The sequence below is a fragment of the Triticum urartu genome, chromosome 4 (genome assembly GCF_003073215.2).
Source record: "Triticum urartu cultivar G1812 chromosome 4, Tu2.1, whole genome shotgun sequence".
NCBI classification, from domain to species: domain Eukaryota; kingdom Viridiplantae; phylum Streptophyta; class Magnoliopsida; order Poales; family Poaceae; genus Triticum; species Triticum urartu.
In genome coordinates this window covers 391,786,871-391,799,267 of record NC_053025.1, presented here as the reverse complement: position 1 = coordinate 391,799,267, position 12,397 = coordinate 391,786,871, and positions in this window count along the sequence as shown.

The window sequence follows — 12,397 nt, the reverse complement described above, 5'->3', positions numbered from 1 at the left end:
TGATTAAATACATGCCTGCTAACAGAGCCCCGGGACCGGACGGTTTCACTGGTCACTTCCTAAAAACTTGTTGGCACGTGATTAAAGAGGACTTATACAAGCTTTGCAATCAATTCCATGAGGACAATCTGAACCTTGAAAGCATTAATGAGGGTTTCATTACCTTGATACCTAAAATTAATGCACCTACTTCAGTCAATGACTACATGCCCATCACTCTACTCAACTGTAGTCTTAAGATAATTACAAAGCTACTTGCCAATCGTCTACAAAAGCTCATCTTAAAGATAGTGCGTCGAAATCAATATGGGTTTTTGAAAGGACGATCTATCCAAGATTGTCTGGCATGGGCATTCGAGTACATCTATCAATGTCAAGCTTCAAAAAAACCAATAGTCCTTCTTAAACTTGACTTCGCCAAGGCGTTTGAGACAATTGAACATGACGCCATGCTAGATATAATGAAGCACATGGGATTTAACGATAAGTGGCTAAACTGGATGAAGGCCATTCTATCATCGGGAAAATCTTCAGTCCTACTTAATGGCGTACTGGGGCGACAATTTCATTGCAAAAGTGGAGTGCGACAAGGTGATCCGTTATCTCCACCGATTTTTGTGTTGGCTGCCGACCTCCTTCAAGCAGTAATTAATGATGCTTTCGCTCAAGGCATAATTCAACTTCCTTTCCCGTGCGGCACTCAAAAAGACAATCTGGTCATCCAATATGCCGACGACACCATACTAGTCCTCCCTACATGTGAAACACAAGCAACAGCGATCAAGCAAATCTTGTCTGATTATGCTACATCCATTGGACTAAAAATCAATTTTCACAAATCAACTCTCATTCCAATCAATTGTGATGATTCTTTGAGTAACAACATAGCCCAAATCTTTGGTTGCATTATGGGAAAATGTCGTTCACTGACCTCGGGCTGCCTTTGGGATCGACAAGGCCCTTAGTTCATGACCTAATGCCATTTGTATGCAAAGTGGAACGACACCTTACAACTACTCTCAACATGATTTATTATGGAGCAAAAATCTCGTTACTCAACTCAGTGATCACTTCGTTGACAATCTTTGCTCTATGTACTCTCAAGTTACCTATAACTATAATTGAGCTATTGGACAAGATCAGGCGGAAATGTCTATGGACCAAAAAGACAAGGAGAATCATGTAACTCTCTGGCTGCTTGGAGTATGATTTGCAAGCCAAAGGAATGCGGTGGGATGGTTATTTTAGACCTCCGAACTCAAAGTGATGCCTTGCTGCTTAAATTCCTACACAAAATTTACAATCATTGGGATCTACCTTGGGTGGAACTAATCTGGAACACATACTATACCACAAAAATCCCACATGCAACTGATGCATGTGGTTCCTTCTGGTGGAGAGACATCACAAAGCTCATGCCAATCTATATAGGCATCACCAAGGTCATCATTCAGGATGGCCACAACACTTTGCTATGGAAAGATCTATGGAGGGAGGATATTCTAGATAGCAGCTATCCCAGGGCCTTCTCTTCCACCAGGAATGAAGATATTTCAGTTCGAGCCTTCCTAACGGCTGAAACGCTAGGGGAAACGTTCGATCTTCCATTATCAGAACAAGCACATGAAGAATTGCTAGACCTACAACAATTGTTGGCACCTATCAACTTGACCCAGGGGGAAGACAAGTGGACATGCATTTGGGCCAAAGGTGACTACACAGCCAAGCAATACTGCTCCTATTACTTTAGAGAGATCAATGCCCACCAAACTTATAAGTGGCTTTGGAAATCCAAGGTCACCATGAAAATTAAGGTGTTTGGCTGGCTAATGTTATCAGACAGACTCAACACACGAAACATGCTCAAGAGGAGGCACTACAACATTGGTGATAACCACATGCCTTCTATGTGACTCATCTGCCGAGGAAACTTCGGAACATCTCTTCTTTCCCTGCCCATTTAGCCAAGAATGCTGGTCACACCATCACATCGGCTGGATAACACAAGGTACACGACTTCAATGGATAGAAAAGGCAAAATCTACATGGAATAGGCCAATGTTCATGGATATTTTCCTGCAAGCCGCATGGAGCATATGGAAAGAGAGGAACAACAAACACTTCAGAGGGATCATACCGTTGAAAACATCCTCGCTGTCTCGGTTGAGAGAAGACCTTTCCCTACTTTGTTATAGAGTGGGAGAAAAACACAAACTCTTTTTGACCTCTTCTGTTTCTAGCATTTAGCTCCCCCCCAACTTCCCAATGGCAATGGATGTAAGGTTATGACTTTGTAAGACCTTTTTGATACTATAATTAATACATACAGTAGGAGCCTCTCCTACTATTTCAAGTGTCAAAAAATAGGACCCCTGTTCCATTTCTTCCCAGTTTAGAAGATGAAGCGTATATTGTTGTCAGGAACTTTGTACTCATCTTTCCTTCATGGAAAGATTATACCACAGACACAGAACAATTTCTAGTCTTCCTCCGCAACTTATGCATAAGTAATGTACTAATGTTATTCATGGTAATTACTGCATATGTTTTTGCTGACAGAAGACACAAGATTTCATTCTTTTAAATACTTGAGGACCAAACTGGATTGTCAAGACGAGCAAGGGTTGGTTGCGCTTTTCCAGCACTCGTTGATGAAGTATCGTTCCTACCTGAGGCAAGCGCACTTTGATGGCAAGCCTTTAAATGGAATTTCTGTAAAGTCTCCCGGTGCTACATTTATCAGACAGTGACTGGAATAATCTTGTTATACATTGGTCTCATCTGCAGCGTAAGGTACACTCTATGATATCACATCACAATTTGAACTACATTTCTGCATTTGCCTTAACACCTCACTTGTACAAAAACTGTTAGCAGAAGAACATTCATTCTCAAGGGACCACAGAATCTCGCAACTATACTGCACACTACATTGCTCTTTTGAATACCTCTTGCCCTATATGACCATACTTACTTTCATAGCTGATGATTATGTAGCATCACTGCACATGTTAGCCTCATTATCGTCCATTTGGTGGACATTATAAGATCTGTATGGACTCTTACATAAATTTAGAATCAACCCAATGCTTTTGAAGAGGTTTAGCTCTGCAGTCCTCTTGTAAGGACTGAACGTCGTCTATCACTATACTTACATTAACAGCTACTCCCTCCGTCCCATAATATAAGAACGTTTTGTACAGTACACCAGTGTTCAAAACACTCTTGTATTATGGGAAGAGGGATTGGTTTATTGTGTAGCATTCTGCATCTTATCTCCCTCGCCCACCATCTACTAAAAAATATCAGATCTATATTTAATCTTACCAAAAAGTTGAATACACAGACAATGCCAAAGCAAAAGTGTAGCCCATTGCTCTTGTCAGTACATTTTGTCTTGGAACGCTTGTACTTCCAGGGATTGGTAGTTGATTATGTAGCATCAATCTGCATCTTATCTTCATTATCCTCTATCCCTTCCAGTATTATCATATCTATAATTACTCTCTACAAAATGTAGAGTACAGGCAATGCTTATGAAGAAAATTATGTGCTGAAATTCTTGAGTTATCCTTCCCTTGACATGGAGAAGGGCATTATAAAGCCGGTGTTAACTGTTAATGTAAGTCAGTCCTTCTAAAGCCTTTATCCTCAACTGTTGTTTAATTTGCTCATACTCCCTATCGTTTACTGTTGTTTAGTTTGTTGTTTCTATCAAAATACATGTTCACAACAACCGCAAGTTCCAAGTTTTACTTGTAAAACCAAATTCCTTATTCATACCATGCACATTACTCAATACTCCCAATATGTATGCTTGTTTTTGTGGATCTATAATCCAGCGTGTGGTGAAGCAGCCCACGGTTGCACCTTGTCATCTCCTGTTATATATTACTGATGTGGCTGATGATATGAACAACATGCCATGCACATTAACCAAAATAGATACAATGATTGTCTTTACCCTTCATCTATGCTTGTTATGTTGACATGGTAATCCGGTAGTGTGGTGAAGCTCCCCGCATAATGAACAATGCCAAATTATGCTATTGATATTTTGAACTTACTCTTTATTTTCTAATTTGAAATTGGATGGAATTGACAACACAGTTGTCATCTTTGTTTATACACGTGCAAAACATGTCATCTCTCTGCTTGTTTCAAGGTGATATGCCTGATGGCATGCACAAGTCTGCTGAATGCTGTGACACAAACCCAACATATATTGCAGCAAAGAAGGCAAAACATCTTGAAGATAGTGAGACAACCCCAAAGTCTTGTCTTGATGTAGTGTTCAAGTTACTTGAGACTAGCAGTCAGACAAGCTCATAGAATTCGCTGTCTGAATCAGTTCGACTTCTTCAGTCCCAAGTTCTAGCAGAAAGGCATTCTGCAACTCAACTTCGACTTGAAGTCCTATCTCTAAGAAAGATTGCGGAGAACACCAATGAGAACTGAAGGAAATATGCCCTAGAGGCAATAATAAAGTTATTATTTATTTCCTTATTTCATGATAAATGTTTATTATTCATGCTAGAATTGTATTAACCGGAAACATAATACATGTGTAAATACATAGACAAATAGAGTGTCACTAGTATGCCTCTACTTGACTAGCTCATTAATCAAAGATGGTTTAGTTTCCTAACCATAGACATGAGTTGTCATTTGATTAACGGGATCACATCATTAGGAGAATGATGTGATTGATTTGACCCATTCCGTTAGCTTAGCACTAGATCGTTTAGTTTGTTGCTATTGCTTTCTTAATGACTTATACATGTTCCTATGACAATGAGATTATGCAACTCCCGTTTACCGGAGGAACACTTTGTCTGCTACCAAACATCACAACGTAACTGGGTGATTATAAAGGTGCTCTACAGGTGTCTTCGAAGGTAATTGTTGGGTTGGCGTATTTCAAGATTAGGATTTGTCACTCCTATTGTCAGAGAGGTATCTCTGGGCCCACTCGGTAATACACATCACTTAAACCTTTCAAGCATTGCAACTAATGAGTTAGTTGCGGGATGATGTGTTACGGAACGAGTAAAGAGACTTGCCGGTAACGAGATTGAACTAGGTATTGAGATACCGACGATCGAATCTCGGGCAAGTAACATACCGATGACAAAGGGAACAACGTATGTTGTTATGCGGTTTGACCGATAAAGATCTTCGTAGAATATGTAGGAGCCAATATGAGCATTCAGGTTCCGCTATTGGTTATTGACCGGAGACATGTCTCTGTCATGTCTACATAGTTCTTGAACCAGTAGGGTCCACACACTTAAAGTTCGATGACTGTTATATTATGAGTTTATGTGTTTTGATGTACCGAAGGTAGTTTGGAGTCTCGGATGTGATCACGGACATGACGAGGAGTCTCGAAATGGTCGAGACATGAAGATTGATATATTGGACGACTATATTCGGACACCGGAATGGTTCCGAGGGTTATCGGATATATACTGGAGTACCGGGGGGTTACTGGAACCCCCCCGGAGGTTAATGGGCCTCATGGGCCCAATTCGTGGAAGAGGAGAGGCGGCCAAGGGGCAGCCGCGCGCGCGTCCCCTCCCAAGTCCGAATTGGACTAGGAAGGGGGCGGCGCCCCCCCCTTTTCTTTCTCCCTCTTTTTCCTTCCCTCTCCTCTCCTACTTCAACATGGAAAGGGGGGAGTACTACTCCCGATGGGAGTAGGACTCCTCATGGGGTGCGCCAAGGGTGGCCGGCCCCTCCCCCTCCTCCATCCTTTATATACGGGGGCAGGGGGCACCTCTAGACACAAGTTGATCTGTTGATCTCTCCCAGCCGTGTGCGGTGCCACCTCCACCATATTCCACCTCGGTCATATCGTAGCAGTGCTTAGGCGAAGCCCTGCGAAGGTAGCAACATCATCACCGTCATCACGCCATCGTGCTGACGGAACTCTCCCGCAAAGCTCTGCTGGATCGGAGTTCATGGGACGTCATCGAGTTGAACATGTGCTGAACTCGGAGGTGCCGTGCGTTCGGTACGTGGATCGGTCGGATCGTGAAGACGTACGACTAAATCAACCACGCTGTCATAACGCTTCCACTTTCGGTCTATGAGGGTACGTGTACAACACTCTCCCCTCTCGTTGCTATCCATCACCATGATCTTGCGTGTGCATAGGATTTTTTTTGAAATTACTACATTCCCCAACAGTGGCATCCGAGCCTGGTTTTATGTGTAGATGTTATATGCACGAGTAGAACACAAGTGAGTTGTGGGCGATACAAGTCATACTGCTTACCAGCATGTCATACTTTGGTTCGGCGGTATTGTTGGATGAGGCGGCCCGGACCGACATTACACGTACGCAGGCTCGAGACTAGTTCTACCGACGTGCTTCGCACACAGGTGGCTGGCGGGTGACAGTTTCTCCAATTTTAGTTGAAACGAGTGTGGCTAAGCCCGGTCCTTGAGAAGGTTAAAACAACACTAACTTGATGAACTATCATTGTGGTTTTGATGCGTAGGTAAGAACGGTTCTTGCTCAGCCCGTAGCAGCCACGTAAAACTTGCAACAACAAAGTAGAGGACGTCTAACTTGTTTTTGCAGGGCATGTTGTGATGTGATATGGTCAAGACGTGATGAGATATAAGTTGTTGTATGAGATGATCATGTTTTTTTGAAGTTATCGGCAACTGGCAGAAGCCTTATGGTTGTCTATTTATTGCATAAGATTCAAGTGCCAAATAATTGCTTTACTTTATCGCTATGCGATAGCAATAGTTGCAAGAGCAATAGTTGGCGAGACGATCATGTGACGACACGTTGATATAGATCAAGATGATGGAGATCATGGTGTCATGCCGGTGATGATGAAGATCATGACGATACCTTGGAGATGAAGATCAAAGGCACAAGATGATGATGGCCATATCATGTCACATATTTTGATTGCATGTGATGTTTATCTTTTATATATCTTATTTTGCTTAGATCGAGGGTAGCATTATAAGATGATCTCTCACTAAATTTCAAGGTATAAGTGTTCTCCCTGAGTATGCACCGTTACGAAAGTTCTTCGTGCTGAGACACCACCTGATGATCGGGTGTGATAAGCTCTACGTTCAAATACAACGGGTGCAAGACAGTTTTGCACACGCGAAATACTTGGGTTAAACTTGACGAGCCTAGCATATGAAGATATGGCCTCGGAACGCTGGAGACCGAAAGGTCGAGCGTGAATCATATAGTAGATATGATCAACATAGTGATGTTTACCATTGAAAACTACTCCATCTCATGTGATGATCGGACATGGTTTAGTTGATTTGGATCACGTGATCACTTAGATGATTAGAGGGATGTCTATCTAAGTGGGAGTTCTTAAGTAATTTGATTAATTGAACTTTAATTTATCATGAACTTAGTCCTCGTAGTATTAGCATATCTATGTTGTAGATCAATAGCTCGCGTTTAGCTCCCCTGTTTTATTTTTTATATGTTCCTAGAGAAAACTAAGTTGAAAGATGTTAGTAGCAATGATGCGGATTGGATCCATGATCTGAGGATTATCCTCATTGCTGCACAGAAGAATTATGTCCTTGATGCACCGCTAGGTGACAGACCTATTGTAGGAGAAGATGCAGACATTATGAATGTTTGGCTAGCTCAATATGATGACTATTTGATAGTTTAGTGCATCATGCTTAATGGCTTAGAATCGGGACTTCAAAGACGTTTTGAACTTCATGGACCATATGAGATGTTCCAGGAGTTGAAGTTAATATTTCAAGCAAATACCTGAGTTGAGAGATATGAAGTCTCCAACAAGTTCTATAGCTAAAAGATGGAGGATAATAGCTCAAGCAGTGAGCATGTGCTCAGATTGTCTGGGTACTACAATCGCTTGAATCAAGTGGGAGTTAATCTTCCAGATAAAATAGTGATTGATAGAATTCTCTAGTCACCATTACCAAGTTAGTGGAACTTTGTGATGAACTATAGTATGCAAGAGATGACGAAAATGATTCCTGAGCTTTTCATAATGATGAAATCGATGAAGGTAGAAATCAAGAAAGAGCATCAAGTGTTGCTGATTAACAAGACCACTAGTTTCAAGAAAAGGGCAAAGGGAAAGAAAGGGAACTTCATGTAGAATGGCAAGCACGTTGTCACTTCCATGATGTTTCTTCGCCATGATACATGTTATTGATGTGTACCTTACTAGTGTTTATAGTAGCCCCTGGGTATTTGATACTTGTTCAGTTGCTAAAAATTAGTAACTCGAAACAGGAGTTACAGAATAAACAGAGACTAGTTGAGGGTGAAGTGACGATGTGTGTTGGAAGTGGTTCCAAGATTGATATGATCATCATCGCACACTCCCTATACTTTTGGGATAAGTGTTAAACCTAAATAAATGTTATTTCGCGTTTGCGTTGAGCATGAATATGATTTGATCATGTTTATTGCAATATGGTTATTCATTTAAAGTCAGAGAATAATTGTTGTTCTGTTTACATGAATAAAACATTCGATGGTCATACACCCAATGAAAATAGTTTGTTGGATCTCGATCGTAGTGATACACATATTCATAATATTGAAGCCAAAAGATGCAAAGTTAATAATGATAGTGCAACTTATTTGTGGCACTGCCGTTTAGGTCATATTGGTATAAAGCACATGAAGAAACTCCATGATGATGGGATTTTGGAATCACTTGATTATAAATCACTTGATGCTTGCGAACCATGCCTTATGAGCAAGATGACTAAAAGTCCGTTCTCTGGAACAATGGAGCAAGCAACTGACTTATTGGAAATAATACATACTGATGTAAGCAATCCGATGAGTGTTGAGGCTCTCGGCGGGTATCGTTATTTTTCTGACCTTCAAAGAAGATTTGAGCAGATATGGGTACATCTACTTGAAGAAACATAAGTCTGAAACATTTGAAAAGTTCAAAGAATTTCTGAGTGAAGTGGAAAATCATCGCAACAAGAAAATAAAGTTTCTGCAATCTGATCGCAGAGGCGAATATTTGAGTTACGAGTTTGGCCTTCAATTAAAACAATGTGGAATAGTTTCACAAACTCATGCCACCTGGAACACCACAGCGTAATGGTGAGTCCGAACGTCATAACCGTACTTTATTTGATATAGTGCAATCTATGATGTCTCTTACCGATTTACCACTATCGTTTTGGGGTTATGCATTAGAGACAGCTGCATTCACATTAAAAAGGGGACCATCTAAATCCGTTGAGACGACACCGTATGAACTGTGGTTTAGCAAGAAATCTAAGCTGTCATTTCTTAAAGTTTGGGGTTGCGATGCTTATGTGAAAAAGTTTCATCTTGATAAGCTCAAACCCAAGTCGGAGAAGTGCGTCTTCATAGGATACCCAAAAGTAACTGTTGGGTACACCTTCTATCATAGATCCGAAGGCAAGATATTTGTTGCTGAGAATGGATCCTTTCTAGAGAACGAGTTCCTCACAAAAGAAGTGAGTGGGAGGAAAGTAGAACTTGATGAGGTAACTGTACCTGCTCCCTTATTGGAAAGTAGTTCATCACAGAAATCTGTTTCTGTGACTCCTACACCAATTAGTGAGGAAACTAATTATGATGATCATGTAACTTCAGATCAAGTTACTACTGAACCTCGTAGGTCAACCAGAGTGAGATCCACACTAGAGTGGTACAGTAATCCTGTTCTGGAGGTCATGTTAATTGACCATGACAAACCTACGAACTATGAGGAAGCGATGATGAGCCCAGATTCCGCAAAATGGTTTAAGGCCATGAAATCTGAGATGGGATCCATGTATGAGAACAAAGTATGGACTTTGGTTGACTTGACTAATGACCGGCAAGCCATTGAGAATAAATGGATTTTCAAGAGGAAGACGGATGATACGTCTCCAACATATCTATAATTTTTGATTGCTCCATGCTATATTATCTACTGTTTTAGGCAATATTGGGCTTTATTATCCACTTTTATATTATTTTTGGGACTAACCTATTAACCGGAGGCCCAACCCAGATTTGTTGTTTTATGCCTATTTCAGTGTTTCGAAGAAAAGGGATATCAGACGGAGTCAAAACGGAACGAAATCAACTAGAGAAGTTATTTTTGGAAGGAAACACACCTGATGAACTTGGACCCCACATCAGAAGATACGGGAGCTGCCCACGAGGGTGGGGGCGCCCCCCCTAGGGCGCGCCCCCCTGCCTTGTGCGGCCCCCGTGGCTCCCCTGACGTACCTCCTGCACCCATATATACCTACGTGACCTAAAACTTCCAGAACATAACATAGATCGGGAGTTCCGCTGCCAGAAGCCTCCGTAGACACCAAAAGTCAATCGGGACCCTGTTCCGGCACCCTGCCAGAGGGGGCAATCCTTCACCGGTGGCCATCTTCATCATCCCGGTGCTCTCCATGATGAGGAGGGAGTAGTACTCCCTCGGGGCTGAGGGTATGTACCAGTAGCTATGTGTTTGATCTCTCTCTCTCTCTCTTGTGTTCTTGAGATGATACGATCTTGATGAATCGCAAGCTTTGCTATTATATTTGGATCCTATGATGTTCCTTCCCCCCTCTTCTCTCTTGTAATGAATCGAGTTTCCCCTTTGAAGTAATCTTATCGGATTGAGTCCTTAAAGACTTGAGAACACTTGACGTATGTCTTGCCGTGGATATCTGTGGTGACAATGGGATACCACGTGCCACTTGATGTATGTTAAGGTGACCAACTTGCGGGTTTCATGACATTGGGAACCTATGCATAGGGGTTGGCACACGTTTTCGTCGTGATTCTCCGGTAGAACTTTGGGGCACTCTTTGAGGTTCTATGTGTTGGTTGAATAGATGAATCTGAGATTGTGTGATGCATATTGTATAATCATACCCACGGATACTTGAGGTGACATTGGAGTATCTAGGTGACATTAAGATTTTGGTTGATTTGTGTCTTAAGGTGTTATTCTAGTACGAACTCTAGGGCTGTTTGTGACACTTATAGGAATAGCCCAACGGATTGATTGGAAGCAATAACTTTGAGGTGGTTTCATACCATACCATAATATCTTCGTTCGTTCTCCGCTATTAGTAACTTTGGAGTGACTCTTTGTTGCATGTTGAGGGATAGTTATGTGATCCAATTATATTAGTATTGTTGAGGGAACTTACACTAGTGAAAGTATGAACCCTAGGCCTTGTTTCCTATCATTGCAATACCGTTTACGCTCACTTTTATCACTTGCTACCTTGCTGTTTTTATTATTTCAGATTACAAAAACTATTATCTACTATCCATATTGCACTTGTATCACCATCTCTTCGCCGAACTAGTGCACCTATACAATTTACCATTGTATTGGGTGTATTGGGGACACAAGAGACTCTTTATTATTTGGTTGCAGGGTTGCTTGAGAGAGACCATCTTCATCCTACGCCTCCTACAGATTGATAAACCTTAGGTCATCCAGTTGAGGGAAATTTGCTACTGTCCTACAAACCTCTGCACTTGGAGGCCCAACAACGTCTACAAGACGAAGGTTGTGTAGTAGACATCAAGCTCTTTTCTGGCGCCGTTGCTGGGGAGGTTAGCACTTGAAGGTATATCTTTAGATCTTGCAATCAAGTCTTTTAGTTTCTTGTTTTATCACTATTTAGTTTATAAAAGAAAACTATAAAAAATATGGAATTGAGTTTGTCTCATACGCTTCACCTTTTTAATATCTTTCGTGAGTATGATGGAAAGGATAATTGTGCTCAAGTGCTAGAAGAAGAAATCTATAAAATGTTTGGCTCTAAATATTTGAATGATGAGCATGATTGCAATGTTGTTAGTATGAATTCCTAGAATATCCATGATGCTAATGATATGCAAAGCCACAAGCTTGGGGAAGCTATGTTTGATGAAGATGATATTTTTTGTCCCGCAAGTTTTGATGAGCAAATTTATTATGATGAAAGCATGCCTCCTATCTATGATGATTATTGTGATGACACATATGCTTTAAAGAATAATAATAAAAATGAACCTTGTCATCTTGATCTTAATTTTCAATCACATGATAGTTATTTTGTTGAGTTTACTCCCACTATTCTGAATGAGAAGAATTTTGCTTATGTGGAGAGTAGTAAATTTTCTATGCAAGTAGATCATGAAAAGAATGCTTTAGGTGCTGGTTATATTGTTGAATTCATTCATGATGCTACTGAAAATTATTATGAGGGAGGAACATATGCTTGTAGGAATTGCAATAATATCAAGTTTCCTCTCTATGTGCTTAAAATTTTGAAGTTATGCTTGTTTTACCTTCCTATGCAAGTTGATTCTTGTTCCCATAAGTTGTTTGCTCACAAAATCCCTATGCATAGGAAGTGGGTTAGACTTAAATGT